Source organism: Giraffa tippelskirchi, chromosome 14 (assembly GCF_054371585.1).
Source record: "Giraffa tippelskirchi isolate mGirTip1 chromosome 14, T2T-mGirTip1v1.2.pri, whole genome shotgun sequence".
Lineage (NCBI taxonomy): Eukaryota > Metazoa > Chordata > Mammalia > Artiodactyla > Giraffidae > Giraffa > Giraffa tippelskirchi.
In genome coordinates this window covers 25,011,887-25,033,179 of record NC_137288.1, presented here as the reverse complement: position 1 = coordinate 25,033,179, position 21,293 = coordinate 25,011,887, and the positions used below count along the sequence as shown (strand labels likewise).

General features: G+C 37.0%; 1 long non-coding RNA gene across 1 annotated transcript in view; it reads right to left on the bottom strand.

Moving 5' to 3' along the window:
• LOC145534207 (uncharacterized) overlaps positions 1–21,293 on the bottom strand; it is a 178,644-nt gene that overhangs the window by 23,021 nt on the left and 134,330 nt on the right. The gene's annotated exons all lie outside the window — the stretch shown is intronic.

Sequence of the window (21,293 nt, the reverse complement as noted above, 5' to 3'; positions counted from 1 at the left end):
GGAGAAAAGAATGCCACCTGTTGTGTCAGTGTCTACTAATCATTTTGAAAATTGCATTAATCACATGCAAGATCTTTCTTCTCCACCTAAAATTGATATTCCTATGTGTTCAAGAATGTTTAGTTATTGCTTAGCTCCTTATGCAATATCACGATCCCTTCTTGCATTATACACTTGTCAAATTTAAATTGTGGTTGAAATTTAAATGATATATTTAAGAATATTCACATCTATTCAAGTTTATTATGCCATTTAAAACTAAGCTATAGTACACTCTCTTCTAAGAAGCATTTTCAGTAAATTACAGGTCAAAGTAATTTATTTTTTTACTCAACTAATAACCATTACTGTCTCTGATACTTAATCAACAATTAATCTCCTAAATGCTAAACAAAGCCATCACATTACCTATAGTTCTTTCATTTTATTGTTAAATATTCATGTGCTTTCACTGTTTTATATGTAAATACAATATGCTGTTTAGAAATATTATGTTTACATTTGTAAATAAGTCTTAAAGTGTACGTTGAATTTCACAGATACAGCATTGAAACTACATAATGATTTTTCCCTCTGCAAATATACCATAAAGTTGAGTCAAATGAAATGTAAAATTTTGCAATTTTTCCAAAAAAATTTCTGTGAACATTAGGTGTTATTTATTACTATTCAGTATTTAATGGTTGGCAAGTGTTTCTAAATGTTGTTGCCAAAGAGTTAATGATTTCTATTCTAAAAAAGCTTATACTTTATAATAAAAGTGGAATTCATTCTGTAAAGTCACAATTTAATATTTTAGTAATGATGAATGGATATGAATATATTCATACAGCAATATTATGTAATTCATCAATATTTATAATGTGTCTTAAAATGTGCAGCATGTGTTGAGTAATTTCATAATGTAAGTAGTAAGATTATCATGGAACTGTCCTTTCCGCATCCACCAGATCTCTAGTTGTCTAGTCCAAATTTAGTCAATTTAGCTATTAAACACAAATACATCCTAACTGCTAAAAAATGACTTATTTTAAAAATTCTTAAGCCTTTACTAAAATGAATTTTAAGGGAAAAGAAGCCATAAGAAATAGACAAATGATATTAAAGCCTTGTAATGGCTCATTTTCCCAGAAGTTTTAGAAGCAAAGGCTATAATTTCCACCATTACAGTAAGCCATTTATTCTAAAAACAGGAAGGGAATATCTATCATTTGGATATTTTAAAGCAGTCTCCCATACTACTTTCCTGATTAATGAACTGTTGCACTGCTGAACTATCATGGAGTAACTGAAAATACAGACGCTTGTAATGAAAGCCATCTCTGCTAGGGAGTGTCTCTCCCATATCGTGAAAAGTTTTTCTGTTTTTGGATCCATAGTTCCCCTTGATTATAATATCAGAGGTTGTTTAGGGATTCTTTTATCCCTGAAGTTATTGGTAAAATTTATCAGAACACTTGCTCATATATTTATATTTTTTGAGTGTTTATTTTCCATAGTGAATTAGCTCCAAGCATTCAAGATGATGCTTTTTGTCCGATTCTTAAATGTGTTCTTAATGAAATGTCATGAATGCGTTGAGTAGCTTTGAAAAATCCATCCTCAGACAACATGTTACTCAGCAACTTTAACCTCATCTCTTGACTGATGTGATAATTTAGCAAATGAAATAAAACATCTAATTTTAGAAAAGGAGCACTACAGGGCTAATGTACCCTTTTCAACAAGATGGATGTAGCATTTTAGGAGATTACAAGTGACCCCATGAAATGCTGCTTTACTTCTGAGTTTCCTGTGGTGAATTACCAGGTGGATTCTGATGTGCTTGGGCATGATTTTTTCCAATAAAAAACATCATAAAAGACAACAGCGGGAAGGATAAATTGGGAGACTGGGATGGACGTACACACACACTACAGTGTATAAAATAGATCACTAGTAAAGTCTTACTGTAGACTGGGAACTCGACTCAATACTCTGTAATGTGCTCAGTCGCTCAGTCGAGTCTGACTCTTTGCGGCCCTGTGGCCTGTATCCTGCCAGGTTTCTCTGCTCGTAGACTTTCCCAGGCAAGTATACTAGAGTTGGTGTCATTTCCTTCTCCAAGGGACCTTCCCTACCCAGGGATCAATCCCGCACCTTTTGCATCTCATGCGTTTTCAGGCAGATTCTTTACCACTAGTGCCACCTAGGAAGCCCACTCTGTAATGACCTATATGGAAAAATAACATTGAAAAAAAATGAATATATGCATATGTATAACCGATTTACTTTGCTGTACAGTAGAAACTAATACAACAAAAAGCATGTCTAACTGGCACAAATATTATAGCCATATATCATTTATAGGTCTTTTGCTTATATGATACAATGACAAACAATATTTTTTTGTGTTATTATGTTTAAACAGAATGACTCACCCTAAAAGAAGTCCTTGGTCTACCTTTTATCTGAAATTGTGCTTTCAGGAATTGAAGGATTTAGAGAATTACTCAGTTTAATTAAAATTTTTCTTTTCAAGATAAACAGTACATTGAATTTAGCAATTTACATAAAAATTTAAAGATGGCTTTACTTGCATATGTGAAGTAAATAGAGGTATCATCATTTTGTTGAGAGTGGCTCAAAAAAATATATATATATATGTGTTTGTGTGTGTGTGTGTATATATATATATATATATATATTTTTTTTTTTTTTGCCAAAGATGAGTAAGACCAGACAAATATTTTTCATACATTAAAGAAGTCCAGCCCAACACTATTCTTTTCTGTTTTGTTGAATCATGGAAACTCCTTTTGGGAGTCTAGGAATAAAAGGGATAATTCATTATTTTGTTGTTGTTATTTTTCAGTCACTAAGTTATGTCTGACCTTTTATGACTCCATGGACACCAGGCTCCTCTGTCCTCCACTATCTCCTGGAGTTTTCTCAAATTCATGTCCTTTGGATCAGTGATGCTATCTAACCATCTCATCCTCTGTTGCCCGCTTCTTTCAATCTTTCTCAGCATCAGGTCTATAACACCTATAAAAATATGACACTAGACAAGTGGATGAAATCTGAAGCTTATAAATAAAGCACAGATTCACGCTCCAGAAATCTTTTAAAAACAGGTAGCTTTTGTTTCCTACATGATCTGATAATGTAAAACATAAATTAATATGAGATCACTAAATACACACTGATCTCAGAATGATAAATCAGAGGGAAATTGCCTTTAAAGTATATGTCAGCAGGGAATTCAGCAATGAAAGCCTGCTCTTAATTTAATCCAAGTTTTTCTTTCAATGACAATCAATCTTACTAAACTGAGGCACCAAGAATGGTATAAACTGGACAGATGGGGCAGGAAAAAAAAGAGATGGAAAGTGTAGAATATTGAAGATAAGTTTTTTTTTTTTCAGTATTTAACTAAAAATGGCTTGTAAACAATCCCCAATTTTTTTTTCACTGAAGAAAGTTAACATTGAGATATAGAAGGTGACAGTTCAATTGTCAGAGAGCCCGATGAGAGTCCACATTTTTATTTGCTAAATACATCTATATTAGCAACATCATACTAATTCTAAAAGTAGTTCCTTATTTAACTACACGTAGTCACTAATTTTATTATAGCTTAGTCAGTAAGTTTATTAATAGCTCTAAGACTATCTGAGTTTATTTCAATGGAATACTACTGTTTTAAATATAATTAACTAGTTATGTATCGGTCTAAAGAAATTGAGTTTCTTAACTCTAAACTTTTTAAGGCCTCAGTTTTTGATTGAATTTAGTAGATACCTAAAGTGTTGTTGATTCAACTAGTGTGAAATCATAGGAAAAAGACAGGAAGAAAGGTCTTAGTCAATGGTGTGCTAAAACTTAACATTCATTTGCAGTTAAAGAAAAAGATACATAATCAAAATTCAAACTTTTGTATAAATTGCATATATTCTAAGTCGTGTCAGTCACGTTCAACTCTTTGCAACCTCAAGGACTGTAGCCCACCAGGCTCCTCTGTCCATGGGATTTCCCAGGCAAGAATACTGGAGTGGGTTGCAATTTCCCTCTCTATAAAGACAAAATATTAAATAATCTCTGTTTTATTTAATATGTTGTTCTGCAAGGTGATCATTATAAGCATGGGGATAGCCTAAAGATGGTAATAATAATCTGTACTGAATTTTTTTATTATTGATAAAAATTAGAGCTAACACATTTCAACAAATTTGGATTATTATTACTACTAATTTTTAAAATAATTATGTGAGTCTACAGAGAAGTAAGCCTGTCAAAGTGTGATAGAATGAAAAATATTTAACCTTTTAAAAATGCACCCATTTAATATTCAAAATGAAAAGGCTAAAAACAGCAAAACTTAGCAGCTAGTTTCTCCAACATTTCATTTGCTTTCAGGGTCACAAAATTGGTGGGAAAACATTTGCACTCTGTGCTCCTAACACACATCCACCCTCAGGCAACTGTCATCATTATCATTCTCAAGATGGGTGAAAGATAGATTGAAGTTTAAGTCAGGATATAAAAATCAGTGAATGTTTTTGTTCAAAAAATAAATAAAAGTAGTATAATATTTTGATGACTATTGTTAAAAGATAATTTTAAAATGACTATCACAAAGTTATAAAAGTGAACACCTGCTGATGATTTTAACTGAAGTGCACCAGCATGATGCTACAACCAGTTCAAAGGAGAATCCAATAAAAAGGCTTCTTATAGATCAGGAACATTGGAAAGAATGTGCTAAGGGAAGCAAAATTGACTTCTTCAGTCTGGGGTTGAGGGAGGAGAGAGTCACTTATACCTCTGCTTAGCAGGACAGAATTTGTCTACTTGCCTTGCATTTTTAAAAGTTTCTATAATTTCTAAAATTGCAGAGTAACTCTCAGTTGGTCAGAATCAGACAGACTTCAGGAGTGTTCTCTAGACAATGCATAGTTTTCCACCAAAGCACAGATTTTTTTTTTTCCCTAAACTTCTATTAATAAATTTTGGATATTTAAATATATATTTTAAGGAAAATTGTGATGTTTCAGAAATAGAAACAATTATGCTGTTTCTGCTACTTAATGTCTTTATAATTCAAGAAAAATTTTACTGAAGTATAGTTGATGTACAATATTATATAAGTTACAGGTGTACAATATAGTGATTTTGAATTTTTAAAAGTTACTTTCCATTTATACTTATAAAATATTGGCTATAGTTTCTGTGTTGTACAATATATCATTATAACTTATTTTATGCATAATAGTCTAAACCCCTTAATCTCCTACCCCTATATTTCCCCTTCTTCTTTGCCTCTCCCCACTGGTAACCACTAGCTTGTTTTCTGTATTTGTCAGTCTGCTCCTTTTTTGTTCTACTCACTGCTTTGTTGTATTTTTTAGACTCCACGTGTAAGTGATATCATATAGCATTTGTCTTTCTCAGTGACTTATTTCACTTAGCAGCATACCCTCCAAGACCCTCCATATTGCTGCAAATGGTAAGCTGCAGTCCATGGGGTCATGAAGAGTTGGGCGACTGAGCGACTTCACTCTCACTTTTCACTTTCATGCATTGGAGAAGGAAATGGCAACCTACTCCAGTGTTCTTGCCTGGAGAATCCCAGGGACGGGGGAGCCTGGTGGGCTGCTGTCTATGGGGTCACACAGAGTTGGACACAACTGAAGTGACTTAGCAGCAGCAGTACTCCATTGTATATATGCACTACTTTTTCTTTATCCATTCATCTGTGGACCTAGAGAACACTCTTGTGGTTGCCAAGGGGGAGGTGGGGTGGAGGAGGGATGGATTGAGAGTTGGTAGAGGAAACAGAGATCCAATTGCCAATATCTGTTGGATCATAGGAAAAGAAAGAGAGTCCCAGAAAAACATCTACTTCTGCTTTATTGACTATGCCAAAGCCTTTTACTATGTGGATCACAACAAATTCTTAAAGAGATGGGAACACCAGACCACCTCACCTGCCTCCTGAGAAATCTGTATGCAAGTGAAGAAACAACAGTTAGAACCAGACATGGAACAACAGGCTGGTTCCAAACTGTGAAAGGAGTACATCAAGGCTGTATATTGTCACTGTGCTTATTTAACTTATATGCAGAGTACATCATGAGAAATGCCAAGCTGAATGAAGCACAAGCTGGAATCAAGATTGCTGGGAGAAATATCAATAGCCTTAGATATGCAGATGGCACCACCCTTATGGCAGAAAGCAAAGAAGAACTAAAGAGCCTCTTGATGAAAGTGAAAGAGGAGAGTGAAAAAGTTGGCTTAAAACTGAACAGTCAAAAAACTAAGATCATGGCATCCGGTTCCAACACTTCACGGAAAATAGATGGGGAAACATGCAAACAGTGACAGACTTTATCTTCTTGGGCTCCAAAATCCCTGCAGATGGTGACTGCAGCCATGAAATTAAAAGAAGCTTGCTCCTTGGAAGATAAGCTATGACAAACCTAGACAGTGTATTAAAAAGCAGAGACGTTACTTTGCCAACAAAAGTCCGTCTAGTCAAAGCTATGTTTTTTCCAATAGTCATGTATGGATGTGAGAGTTGGACTATAAAGAAAGCTGAGCGCCGAAGAATTGATGCCTTTGAACTGTGGTGTAGGAGAAGACTCTTGAGAGTCCCCTGGACAGCAAGGAGATCCAACCAGTCAGTCCTAAAGGCAATCAGTCCTGAATATTCTTTGGGAGGACTGGTACTGAAGCTGAAGCTCCAATACTTTGGCCACCTGATAGGAAGAACTGACTCATTTGAAAAGACCCTGATGCTGGGAAAGGTTGAAGACAGAAGGAAAAGGGGACACTAGAGGATGAGATGGTTGGATGGCATCAATGGACTTGAGTTTGAGCAACCTCTGGGAGTCAGTGATGGACAGGGAAGCTTGGAGTGTTTCATTCCATGGAGTCACAAAGAGTCAGACTGGACTGAGTCACTGAATTGAACTGAACTTGTTACGGATAGAATGGATGGATAACAAGGTACTACAGTATAGCACAGGGAATTACATGCAATGTGCTGAGATAAATCATAATGGCAAAGAATATAAAAAAAACTGAGTCACTTTGTTGTACAGCAGAAATTAACACAATATATATTAACTATATTTCAATCTAAAAAAGAAAAAACAATGAATCTACTGAGCAAAACTAGAGTTGGAGACAGATTTCTTTTAAAAATATGAGAAATTGATTTTATATATTAAAAATATAATTGTCCGTGTATATATACAAGAAAATACATTCAAATGTTTGGATTCTTTAAATATATATATTTTGTGTGATTTGTAAGCACAGTGTTGGAGACAGACGTTTAGTAAGAAATGTAGTTAAAATGGCTTATTTGCAGCTGGAAATATATATAGAATGAATAAACAGCCCAGTTCTACAGTATAGCACAGGGAATTATATTCAATATCCTTTAATAAACCATAATGGAAAATTATATTAAAAAGTATATATACACAAGTATAACTGAATCATTTTGCTGTACAGTAGAAATTAACACAACATTGTAAATCAACTATACTTCAATAAAACAATTTTTTGCTAAACAAAAGAAAAGAAAAGATTTGTTTTTTTGGTTTGGGGGATTTATCTGTCTATTTGCAGATTGGTGTGTTGTGTTTTGTGTGGTTAAAAGGAGGGTTTTGCCAGCAATGTCCTTAATTAGATAAAAGGGAAGACACAGATGAAAGATTTATTAAATATATGTTGCATTATTAGTTATATCTGGTCTTAGGACTTTTGTATAAAGAATGCCATAACCTAAAAACTCTGCAGATAGACAGAAGTATTCTAGTACCTTCACAAATTAATTTTGATTTTTTGCAATCATAATTTATTTCTGATGTTTCCTTTTTAATATAAAACTTTTAATGTCTACCTTCCTATTTTCAGTTTGTTGTTCCCTCCAGAAATAAGACAGTATGATGAAAAGAGTTTGGGATGATCTAAGCTAAGAACATTAATAAGGACGTATCACAGAATATGGGCTAAAAGATTACTTTAAAGGGAACTTTCTTAGTATGTATCACAAAACACAGATGTGTGTTTTTATTCATCTTATTCTAGACATTCTAGCTTCATAAAGCAGCATAGCAAAACAGGACATCCCATCTTCTGCTGAGAACTGGATGATACAGTTACCACTAAATTATAGAATTTCTATGCAAAATAGCTAAACTTAATGCATAAAAGATCTTCCTTTTGAATTAAAACAAAGATACAAATTCACATAAAATAAGGCAAATATTTGAAATTCCACAAAACAATTCATTTATTTAGATTATTAGAAACTTTCAGTTGGGGTTGTCATTAAGTTTCTAATTTTAAGAGTTTTCTGTTCAATGTATACAAACTATGTGTACACTAATAGACACATTTACACATTTTCAAGGTCACTGCCAACATCAGTAGCATTTACCATGAATTTTATGGGGCTTTCTGCTTATGGTTCATTTCCTGCAAGTCAAACTGATTTTCAACATTTACTATGACTGAAAAAGAAAGAACATACAGAGATGAATTTTCCCAAAATCTTTAAACAAACTTCCTTTAGAGGGAGCACACTTATTAATTATCACAGGACAGAGATCTTCAAAAATAATGACTTTGCAAAGTAATTAGGTTTCAGAAGTTCCTTCTAGATTGCTTTTCTGGAACTTTGCCCTCCTGTTATTTCCTTTTTGGGACAATACTTTGACCGATCAGAAAATCGAAGCCCACTCATAAAAATATTTATCGCAGTTTTATAATCTGATCTTAAGGAAATGAAAGCAAGCAACATAGAAACAGCTGGACTTTTAAAAGTGTAGTGTATAGCAGTGTATGCTCAGTCGTGTCTTACTCTTTTGTGACCCCATGGACCATAGCCCACCAGGCTCCTCTGTCCATAGGATTTCCCAGGCAAGAATACTGCCATGACCTTTTCCAGGAAATCTTCCTGACCAAGGGATGCAGCTCGCATCTCTTAACATCTACCTCCATTGGTGGGTAGATTCTTTACCACTAGCGCCACCTGGGAAGCCCTATTCTATGTATGAAGGTTAGCCGCTCAGTCGTGTCTGACTCTTTGCGACGCCATGGACTGTAGCCCACCAGGCTCCTTTGTCCATGGGATTCTCCAGGCAAGGGTCCAGGAGTGGGTTGCCACTTCCTTCTCCAGGGGATCTTCCCGACCCAGAGAGTGAACCCAGGTCTCTTGCACTGCAGGCAGATGGAATGTATTTTCTCACAAAATCAATAAACACTGCGGGGCTTTTAGGTTTCTCCCTCCCCACACCCCCGTCCCCCAACTCCCGCCACTCTCACTCTCACCTTCATTTTTTATTCACTTTTCCCTTATGTTTGATATCCTTGTTGCCAATGCTACGTTTTCTATTCTTAGTTTTCCAATGAGACCCAGCAGAGAAAGTCTTAATTTTAGTGAAGTGTTACTCTTCTATCTCAAAACTTGATGTCCACAACTTTCTCTAATGCTAGACATAATAAGGTGGCCCAGAGGTTGAGAATCATCTGCCAGTGCAGGAGACTCTGGTTTGGTCCCTGGGTCACCAAGATCCCCTGGAGAGGGAAATGGCAACCCACTCCAGGATTCTTGCCTGGGAAATCCCATGGACAGAAAAGCCTGGTGGGCTACAGTCCATTGGGCCGCAAAAGAGTCAGACATGACTTAGCGACTAAACAGCAACCACAGAAATAATTTTTCTATCTAATCCATAAAAGTCTAGTAATATCTACTTTGTACTGGGACTTGTATTTTCCTGTGTAAGACCTGAAAGCCAAGTAAAGAGGAAGTCATTCTGAAATAGAAGATACTAAAATGATATTTTATTCCAGTATTTGGTAAATGTTCCTGCACTTGTTAGGTATGTAATGGACACTATTTTTTTGGGAGTGATGGTATTGATAGGAACACTGTGAAGATAATGTGATAAACACAGGACATATTGTAGCTTAATTGAGTCAGGTTTTGGTTGCTGATAGATGGATATAGGAAAAAAATGTGGAGTTATACTTAATGCAATTTTATGGATATCAAATTCATTTCTTGCCAAGATAATGCCCTCCTTTTCTGCTAAATTCTTTAAATGATAGTCACAGTTGGAGGAAACTACAAATACCTCAGGGAAATGTAATATCTTGAGTTAATGATAAGCAAATATACAATTATAGACACACATACAAACATATATAGACAACTTGAGTTGTAATATACTTTTGACTACAACAAAATTAAATAGGAAAAAATGGTTTGATTTTTGGAATCAGAATTTGTTCCATCATTTACTAGCTCTGTGTGTGTGTGTGTGTGTGTGTGTGTGTGTGTGTGTGTGTGTGTGTGTACTAAGCTGTATCCAACTCTTTGCCACCCCATGGACTTTAGCCTGCCAGTCTCCTCTGTCCATGGAAGTTTCCAGGCAAGAATACCGGAGTAGGTTGCCATTTCCTCTTCCAGGGGATCTTCCTGACCCAGGGACCAAAACTGCATCCCCAGCATCTCCTGCATTGGCAGGTGGATTCTTTATCTCTGAGTCACCTAGAAAGCCTGAGTAGCTCTATAAGTCTGGATAATTTACATAACATTTAATACACACTTTCCTTATTTCAGAATGAACATATCACACTTTTCACAAGGTTATTTGAGTTTATAAAAGGGTGTCAGTATATGTTAATGTATGCCTTTCTATGTTTTTCTCATTCTCAACTTGACAGGCTGGCATTTGATCACTAATAATCATTAGAATAGATGGGAAGCATGTTAGATGCTTCCAGGCTTCCAATAATTAAATCGAGATTTACATGGGTTTTTTGGGGGAGAAATAGAAACCATAATAATTTCTCTGAGTAGTCCAATCTTACACCACTCTTTTAGAATGGCTTCCAATTCCCTAACAGAGATTTTGGGGGGAAATTAACCTCAATAACTTTAGATTATAAGATAAGAGAATCAATACTAGAAAATCTTGCATGAACTAACCTCTGAAATTGGATATTGTTTACTTTTTTTTTTTTTTCTGTAGGCAAGAATCACTGAGAAATAGGCTGAGGATTAGAGATATGATGACTTGAGGTTTTTGAGTCAATAGGATATCATTTGTCTGCTCCCAAACAATTTTCTCTAAATAATATTATTTCTAAATTCCCTTTGCCCCATGCTTTCTACTTTTTCTTCTTTACATGTACATTTTATAACTGTTGATAAACACATTTATTCTACTTGCAAATTAATTCATTCCTAATGAATATGCTGTCATCAGATCCTTCATCCTATCGATATATTGAGAATGCCTACTCACTGGAGTAATAAAGAAGTGATCACCTAATGGGTTAAAGAAGAGTTAAATTAACTAGTAATGTTAAATAAGGTTAAATCAACTATTAATAATGAATAAAGATTGAATCCTTCCAGAACCTTGATCTTGGACTTTACAGCCTCCAGAACAGTGAGAAAAAAAATTTCTGTTGTCAAAATCACCCAGACTACGGTATTTGTCTTTTTAATCGCAGACCAAACTGATTAAGAGAATTGCTGGTGGCTCAGATGGTAGAGCGTCTGCCTACAATGTGGGAGACCCGGGTTCAATCCCTGGGTCGGGAAGATCTCTTGGAGAAGGAAATAGCAACCCAGTCCAATATTCTTGCCTGGAAAATCCCATGGACAGAGGAACCTGGTAGGCTATATAGTCCATGGGGTCGCAAAGATTCAGACACGACTGAGCGACTTCATTTAACAAGTTGGCTCAAAATTTAGTGGTTAAAAAAAAAAATCACATTATTTGTTTTGGGATTTGGAGGTCAATAATTTGGGCAGAAGTACCAGTGACAAGTCGTCTGTACTTTCACCCTCTGAAGGCATGACTGGCTCTCCTCTAATCAGGCTCACTCCCCAGGCTGGTGATGGATGTAGTTACAGGCTGAGACTTCAGCTATGTTTCCTACAGATTAGGGTGACTACAGGTGGTCTCCTAAGCTCTGCATTTAAGGATATTTGCAATTTATATCCTGGCTATCTTTTCCCAGACCCTGATGCTGGGAAAGATTGAGGGCAGGAGAAGAAAGCAACAGAGGAAGAAATGGTTGGATGGCATCACGACTCAATGGACTTGAATTTGAGCAAACTCTGGGAGAGAGTGAAGAACAGGGAAGCCTGGCATGCTGCAGTCCCTGGGGTTGCAGAATAAGACATGACTTAGCTACTGAACAGCAACACCTTTTCTCAGAGTCAGTTTTCAAGAGAACTGGGTAGAATCTTCAAAGATTTTCTGATCTGCCTCGGAAGTCATCCAGCATTCCTCGGCTCCATTCCATTGTTCAAAACAGTCAAAAGCCAATCAGGACTCAAAGGGAAGAAATATAGACCCCACCATGTCTCAGAGAGAGAGGTAGTAAGAGTTTATAATTTATGGTCCTAACACACACAGACACACACAGACACACACACACACACACACACACACACACACACGCCATGGAGCAGCTAAGCCCATGAGCCAAAACTACTGAAGCCTGAGTGTCTAGAGCCTGTGGTCTGCAACAAGAGAAGCCATAGCAAGAGGTCCAAGCCCTGCAGCCAGAGAAAGCCCACATATAGCAATGAAGACCCAGTGTGGTCAAAAACAAACAAGTAAATACAAAATTTAAAAAAATGTTTTATATAAATAAAGTTAATTCTGGAGGGTGCAGTTGGAGAAAACAGCAGCTATCTAAAAGACTAAATGAATAAAAATTGGACACAATTTAGATAAAAATGATGAGTTAAAATGTTGTCTAATAAGCTTTATACTCCATCCATTTCACGTCCTTGCCTGCCACCTTATATGAATTAAACCACTTATATGAACAAAACCAATGAGGAGTTTGGAGCATGTCACTCCAAGGTATGACATATTGACTATTTTGAGTTAAAGTCAATTGAGAAACAAGATGCAAGAAGGGCTCTGTGACTGCCCCCCCTCGCTTCATTTTATTCCCAAAGCAGGAAAAAATATCCTATGTGAAAGATGTCCTTTATATACCTGAAGGAAGGAAAGTAACGTCCTTATTATTAAGGCCAAGCAGGTAGAGACTGAGAGAATTCTATAACTATACAAACAGAGCTTGTTAAAGGAATCCTTATCATTTAGCTTTGCCACATAGTTTAGTTACTTTTCCTTAATAGTCTATCTCTGTTCAACATTCTATAAAAGCATGTAGTTTCTCCCATTTCTCTGAGTCTTTTTTTCCTTATGAGAGCTCCCATGTTGCAGAAGTTTTAGTATAAATTTGCATGATTTTCCCCTGCTGATCTGTTTTATGTCAGCTTAATTTTTAGACCCAGTCAAAAAGCCCTAAAAGGGTAGAGGTAAAAATGTGCCTCACCTACACTATCAAATTAAATTTCTCCAATTAATATACATTACTATGTGTTTCTTATATATAAATATTAATATATGGAGGAAAAAGTTACAGAACAAAGGCAAGAGTTTTAAACATTCAGAAAAATAGAAGATATTTGGAAAACATTTTGAATGCCACTAAATTAATTTTATACACCCTTCTAATAATGCACTCTAATTTTTCTGTTATAAACCTTCCAAAAATACATTATTTTTATATACAATTGCATTAAGATATGAAATAAACTGAGTTTATCTCTTAAATAAGTCTCAACATCTGGCATTACCCACCTGAGAACTTTTTGAACAAAATCTGATAAATATGAAGTCAAAGTCAGATTTTAATTGCTGCATGTAATTATATTTTCATGTGCACACAATTTTGTTTTATACCCAGGAGATTTTAGTAATGAACACAAAGGTATCCAGGTGACAATACAAGAATCAATAAATGAATTTCCTTCACTTCTATTAAAACGAAAATTTAGAGGATATTCTAATGGTCAAAAATCAACTGAGTTCTTAAATGAATTAACCTCAAATATAATTCTCATTCTAAAGTTATACTGCCTGTCACTTGGCAGTCATTAAGGCATAGCAATTGATGTAATAGTTTAAAAAAAAATGAAATGAGGTATTCTCATTTTCTTTAATTCCTGATATTGTTTGGCTTCTCAACCACTACACTGATGAGTTTTAGTAGATCAGAGAAAGAACAGTTATGGCTATAATAATAAATTTATTGCTCAGTTTTTAGCTGTCAATTTTGACTCTTTCTTATTTCATACTGTGATTAAGGTCTGATCAGTGACGGTTTGCCAGAGAGGAAAAGGCTCTAATTCTGAGTTTATTTTTACGTGTCAAGAAGAAAAAACAAATAAACAAATATAGTGTATTAGCACATATATATGGAATCTAGAAAAATGGTACTGATGAACCTATTTGCAGGTGCAGATGCAGATTTAGAGAACGGACTTGTGGACACAGTGCGGGAAGGAGAGTGGGATGAATTGAGAGAGTAGCATTGACATGTATACACACCGCGTGTGAGACAGGTAGCTAGTGGGCACCCGCAGTACAGCACGGGGGAGCCCGGCTCAGAGCTCTCTGGTGACCTAGAGGGGTGGGATGGGGGCGGGTGGGAGGGAGGCTCTGGGGGAGGGGATATATGCATACATAGAGCTGATTCATTTTATTGCACAGCAGAAACTAACAGAACATTGTAAATCAGTAAATAAAGTTAAATCAATCTATGTAAAAAAGGAAGTAATCCCAGTAAACACAGATAAGAGGGTTTTACTGCACCAGCCCGCCATGCCAGACCCTGACTCTTTGTTTCCTACCAACGATAGTCCAGTGTTATTTAGGGAAGTCTCTAACTCTGTCCCCTGCAGTAAATCACCATCAAGTCTTAGCCGGTCATAACAACTGCTCATTTCTCCAGTTTTTTGAGGGAGGTAGGCAGTAACACAAGCCAGTACAGTCCAGGGATGTGTAAGCAGCAATTTGTCAGGAACTTCCAAGGAAAAATTGGTTGTGTCCAGGTAAAAGAAAAGTCGCTCTATCTCCTAACATCTCAACTTCCTTCTTTGGAAAGTGGTTGTGTGTGGAAACTTTCATAATGAGACAATGTGCTTAAGGCAAAAAAAAGCCAGTGCCTATATTAAGGCAGACCAGAAAAATGGGGGAAAATGCCAGCAAGGACCAAGCCAAAGAGTTATTAGGCGAGAAAAAGAAATCTTTGTTTGTGTCACTGTTCTGCAGTTTCCACTAACAGCAGCCTAAGACTTTCCTAAGGGAGCCCTCAAGGGGAAGGTCCAAAAATACAAAATTCAACGTTGTGAAGAAAGCAAGAGGCACTTCTGTATTCCACACTCTGGGTTATTCACTGGGAGGCAGTAGAAACAACTATTCTCTAACAAAAGCAAATATTGGGAGGATTAGGTTCTCAATTTTTCCCATGTTAGTATTAATTATTCTCTTCTAGACAAGGTGGGTAAGAATGTTGGCAAAGTCTATATTAAGGCTAGTTTCTCCTTACTTGAGGCAATTGCTTGAATTGCTCAGGGCAGAGGCTATTAAGCTAAGGGCAAGAAGCATGGCAGAGCTCAGAATTTAAAAAAAAAAAAAAAAAAAGTCAGTCTAGCAGACTGTAAACTTTCAAATTAATCAGAAACAAATATTGGGGAATCTCAGTAAATGATTGCAGCAGTGTTGATCGAAAATCTTTAAGTCTGGACAGCAAACCAATATGAATTTCCACCTCCCCTAAACAACTCTTCAGCTACCCACTCCAGTATTCTAGCCTGGAGAATTCCGTGGACTGTATAGTCCATGGGGTTGCAAAGAGTCAGACATGACTGAGTGACTTTCACTTCACTAAACAATTCTTAGCTTCCAAATCTGCACCATTAAGCAATGGAAACTGAAAATGTGACATCTTATTCAATTCCAGTTCATGCATGAACATGGAGGATGATGGACTAATAACCTCTTCTCCCAGAAAGTGGTTCCCTTACATAGAAAACCAATGTCAGACTCTCAGAAATGAAGGTCTAGGTCATTTCATGAGGCAAGCAATCCAGACCAGCTGAAGTAGAGGGTGGACAGAACACACACACACACACACTCACACACACAATGAACGTTAATTAGCTTGAGCACTAGTTGGAGCAAGAGCTATAGCTTAGTTTGCTGTAAGCTCTTTAAAAAAACACATTTTTAAATTTTATATTGGAGTATAGCTGATTAATAGCACCCCACTCCAGTACTCTTGCCTGGAAAATCCCATGGATGGAGGAGAGCCTGGTAGGCTGCAGTCCATGGGGTCACTAAGAGTCGGACACGACTGAGGGACTTCACTGTCACTTTTCCCTTTCATGCACTGGAGAAGGAAATGGCAACCCACCCCAGTGTTCTTCCCTGGAGAATCCCAGGGACGGGGGAGCCTGGTGGGCTGCCGTCTATGGGGTCACACAGAGTCGGACATGACTGAAGCGACTTAGCAGCAGCAGTAGCAGCATAGCTGATTAACAATTTTGTTACAGTTTCAAGTGCACAGCAGAGCAACTCAGCCACACATACACATGCAGCCATTCTCCCTCAGACTCATCCCATCAAGGCTGCCGCATAACACTGAGCAGATTTCCCTACGTTACACAGAAGGTCCTTATTGACAATCCATTTTAAATATAGCGGTGTGTACATGGAAGCCTTTTTACAGTGTTTTTAGAATTTTTCTTTTTTTGTAAATAGATACACCTTTTGAATGTTTTAGGCTTTATAAATCTCTATCACAGATTTTTCTTCCTCCCCCACGTCCCCCCCACCCAAATCCTTAAATATGTGAAAGCTATTACTCAGAGACACACAGAAACAGTCCTGTGGGCTGGGTTTGGCCAGAGGCCAAAGGTTAGTTTGCTAAAACTTGATTTAGATTGCAGTCAGCGATAACCTCGAAGATCTGGATCTTTCTCAGAGGAAAAAATTCAAGGAATGCTATTTCAGGGTGAAATTCTAATATCTTATGGGTATATAAGTGGATCTGTTTTTATGCAAATGGTCAGCTGAACCAGATTCAGTTTATGCACTGGTCCAGATTCATGAATCCTTTCCTCCTGGCCAGAATGGGCTTTTAAAGGATAACACCCATCTGAGGTTGTGGGGCTGGATGCTAGTTTTCCTGTAGATGTTGCTAGAGATGAGAACGCTGCTACTAGCAGTACTTTTAAGCTCCTGCATCACTCATTATAGACCGCTCACATCCAGGATTGGTGCAGTAACCTCTTCTCACTCCGCACGGAGAAACTTCTTGCAGTGTCTCTGTAAAGTCTGGCAAGAATGGGTAGTTAGCTCATCTTGCTGCTGTGGCCAGTTCTGGAACAAATTCTCCAATAAGTTTCTCTCTTTCCCTGCCTCACTTCCCTGTCTGCTCACTCTGGCTTCACTGGGATTAAATCCTCCCCAGGAAATAATCATCATGTAAACAATTGCCTTAGATTTTGTTTATGAGAGTATCCAGATGAAAACCATAGTCAAAAGTCCCCCAAACTGAGTCACAGTCAAATTGCAGAGAAGCACGTATAGACGGTGGAGAAATCAATTCCACTGTACAGTAGAAGTCTGCAGGGGAGAGGAAAGAAAAGAGATCATATGCCAATATTCTCAGTTCCTTCATTTTCCCTTCTAGATGATTCTTATATTGCAAGGAAGGAGAAAAACAAACACTGTTGGAGAGGAAAGCCAGCAACAAAGGAGGATGACAGTGCCACTTAAAATTTCCAATTTAGGAAGAAAACTGCACAGCACATTCCCCTGGCTTAGGATGTAGAAAACAAAGCATGATATGTTTAGAGAAACATACAAGTCCTGAGAGTGACCCCTTTTCCTCACTTTCTCCACTGTTTTGTGTGTGTGTGTGTGTGTGTGTGTGTGTACTCAGTTTCTCAGTCCTGTCTGACTCTCTGTGACCCCATGGACTGTAACCCACCAGGCTCTTCTGTCCATGGGACTTCCCAGGCAAGAATACCGGAGTGGGTTGCCATTTCCTTCTCCAGGGGATCTTCCTGATCTTCCTGCATCTCCTCTGTCTCTTGCATTAGCAGGCAGAGTCTTTACCACTAGTCAACTGATTATAAACAAAGAGCTCTTTCTGTATGTTCATCACAGGAGAAGGGCGTGATTCTGAGCAGGACTCTGGGGTTCTTGGGCATAAAAGCCTTTCTGTGTTCCCCATTACATTGATTACAGGAAATAGGCTTCATTCAGCCTCCGTAACCTTCCCTGAGTTCCAATGGGCCTATTCAAACAGTTGCTAATTAGGGGAGGGAGAGGATGCACAAAGGAGGAACGGTCAAGAAACAATAGGACAGCCTTGGGCAGGGTCCTGTTTCCGGCTCAAGGGACAGACCTGACAATATCTTTGAGCTGTCTAGTACATATCGAAACCCCTGCCAGGTGGGAGAAGTTAACTGTATGCTGCCCACAAGCACACGGACCCCAGAAGGGATGGGATCAGAAGACAGAGGATGCTGACTCCCAATTACCTCACCACCAATCTATCAGAAAAATGTCCATGAGTTGGTCACGCCTTCATTGAACCATCATTATTAAACTCCTCACTATCCTCTCAAGGTTGAGACACACCATTTTGAGGGCATTAGCCTACTGTGGCCCACTTTGCCTGCCAAAGCAATAAAACTATCTTTTTCTACTTCACCTGAAACTACTGTCTCCAAGATATAATTCAATGGTGGGGTACAGAACCAAATTTGGGTTCAAGAGAACAACATTCGTGGTCAACCTCTAGGCAGACAGGGGAGGGCTACGTGGGCTTCCGGAGAAGTAGTCAGGCAGCCTTAAGAGAGCCAACAGCAGAAAGGAGTTCATGTTCTCAAGAAGTGACCACTACTTCTCGACACAATAATTATTTTTAATCCTCACTTCAATTCCAACTATGTAATGTATATGTATATGGACAGCAAACATATTTTTGAAGAATACAGGATTTAAAACGTTCCTTAGTATTGTAAAAATGTCAATATTTCATATTCAGTAATAAATATTATCAATAAAAAAATTTGTCACAGTAACTGAAATGTGTTTCTACTTCTTTCAATTAAGAAATCATTTCAATTAAAGTTTCAGAACACACTGTTTATTTCTAATTCTCTTAGTGTGTTTTTGTATGCAAATCATTTTCTTCATTTTTGTTTAGATTTTCAACATCATTATGTTGGATTTAAGCAAAATGTAGTGAGTTATCAGAGAAGCAGGTGACAGAACAAAAGCCTCCCCCGTCGTTGAGAAACTATTATACATTTCTGAGTTACTCTGAACATTGGATAGCTTTGAAACAAGTTAAAAATGAATAAAGGGTGGTCTAAGAGGCAGAATAATTTTTTTAAAGTGCAGCCAAGAATGTCTCTGTCTATAATAGCTATAGAATTTACAAACACAATTAAGGAGAGCTACTAGCTCATGCATCAATTGGACTTGAAGTCTTTACTGAAAACTCCCACTAGTGTCAAAGCAAGAAATAAGAGCAAGTTTTACTAACATTGTTAGATTTTTCTACTGCAAGGAGGATGGTAGTAAAATTCTGTTGAATGTATCAATGTGGTATTTTCTACCAATTATTATAGATACAGCATGTTTGCAATATTTGTTCACTCTGATGTTCACTTTTGCCTAAGAATACACCCCACCAAAGGGAAAATGCATATGCTACATAATGTAGGAAAAAAGGTCCAAATATAATCAGCATTCATTTTTATTTAGTTACTTATTTCCATTCTATTTTCAAATCCAAAAAGCCAACTTAAAGAAATTTCATTTATTTTTGTTAAAGCATTGATAAAACCTAAAGAGGAATTTCACATTCCAATATTTGAATATATATGAGGGGAAGGGAGAGGACCAGAAGATGGATAAGAATGTCATAATGTCTAAATATTCTAAGCTAACTGGGGGAAATGAAAAACCTGAAATATATGAAAGAATAAATGACATAATACATAATACATGATGAGAGCAATGTCTTTTATTTTCCACAAGTGCATATTGTAATTCAAAGTGAGAGCTAAAAGATGTCAAAAACCTTCCTTGAAAATCTCACTTAAATTTTTTTAAATCAACTTAAATTAACAATTTTATTTTGTTACAAGGGTTCATGTTTTCTTGTAAAAAAGACAAAAATCTCCCAGGTGGTGCAGTGATAAAGAATCTGCCTGTTCATGTGAGAGACACAGGTTCATCCCTGATACAGGTGAGGAAGATACTCTGGTGAAGGAAATGACAACCCACTCTGGTATTCTTGCCTGGAAAATCTCATGGACAGAGGAGTCTGGTGGCGTGAGTCCATGGGGCTGCAAAGAGTCATATATGCCTGAGCGACTGAGCACACACAGTGCCTTGAGGAAGCTTCAGTGCTTGTCTCGATGTATTCATGCTATTGATTCAGTTAGCATAACTGAAAATGTCGGAGATTAAAAAAAAAAAAAAAACTTTTCTGATTTGACTGCTTTTCTAGTTTTGCAAAATTTCTTTAGAAAAGTTTATTCCTTTGAAAGAGTTAGTTTTCTACTATTAATTCTTCATTTTTATAATGTTTACCAACTTTCTGATGCATGAATTTTATACTACTTTATGACTGGATTCAGAACAACAATGAATTCAAAGAATCAAATAAAATGAGCCTCAATATCAGACAGTAAGGAGATAAAAAGGCATGGTATTTTAAGATACATCTAGCCCGTTTCAAATAAAGAATTTGAAGAAAATATTTCTTCTGACCTCTACATCAGAGATGAGCTTGTGCTGTGTCTGTAGCAAATTGCCTCATTTATACAGCTGACAGGTTTATAAGTTACGGTAATGATGAATACACGGTCTTTGTATGCATTTACATAACTCTTATCTCTCCTTCAATTTTCTGAAATATATATGTACGCAAATACACAGCAATATATGTGCTCAGGCCCTATGTTTGGACTTGCTGGCTTCCATGAGCTCTCGCCTACCACGTCCAGCCTAGTGTCTCTGCTGGCTTTTCGGGACCCAAACGTACCTCGCTCTCCCTTTTTTAAGAGCCTTCGTGAAACAAATGGTCGCTGCGATGCTATACCCACCTTATCTGCCCCCCACTGTCTCAGTTTGGAATTGATTTCCTTCTTGTCTATGTGCACCTCTGTTCTTGAACTTGACCTTGTATAGTAGAATGAACCATATGTAACTGTCAATACTCTATCATTTTATAATATTAAATTGAGCCACATAAGATTGCCATGTGGCTCAATTTACTATTAATAGTATCTGGTCATAATGGAAACTTGTGGTAAATGAGTAATTTTAAAATTTGAGAATAGAAATTAGGAAGTATTTCCTTTTGTAGCTGTGTAGTAGTCA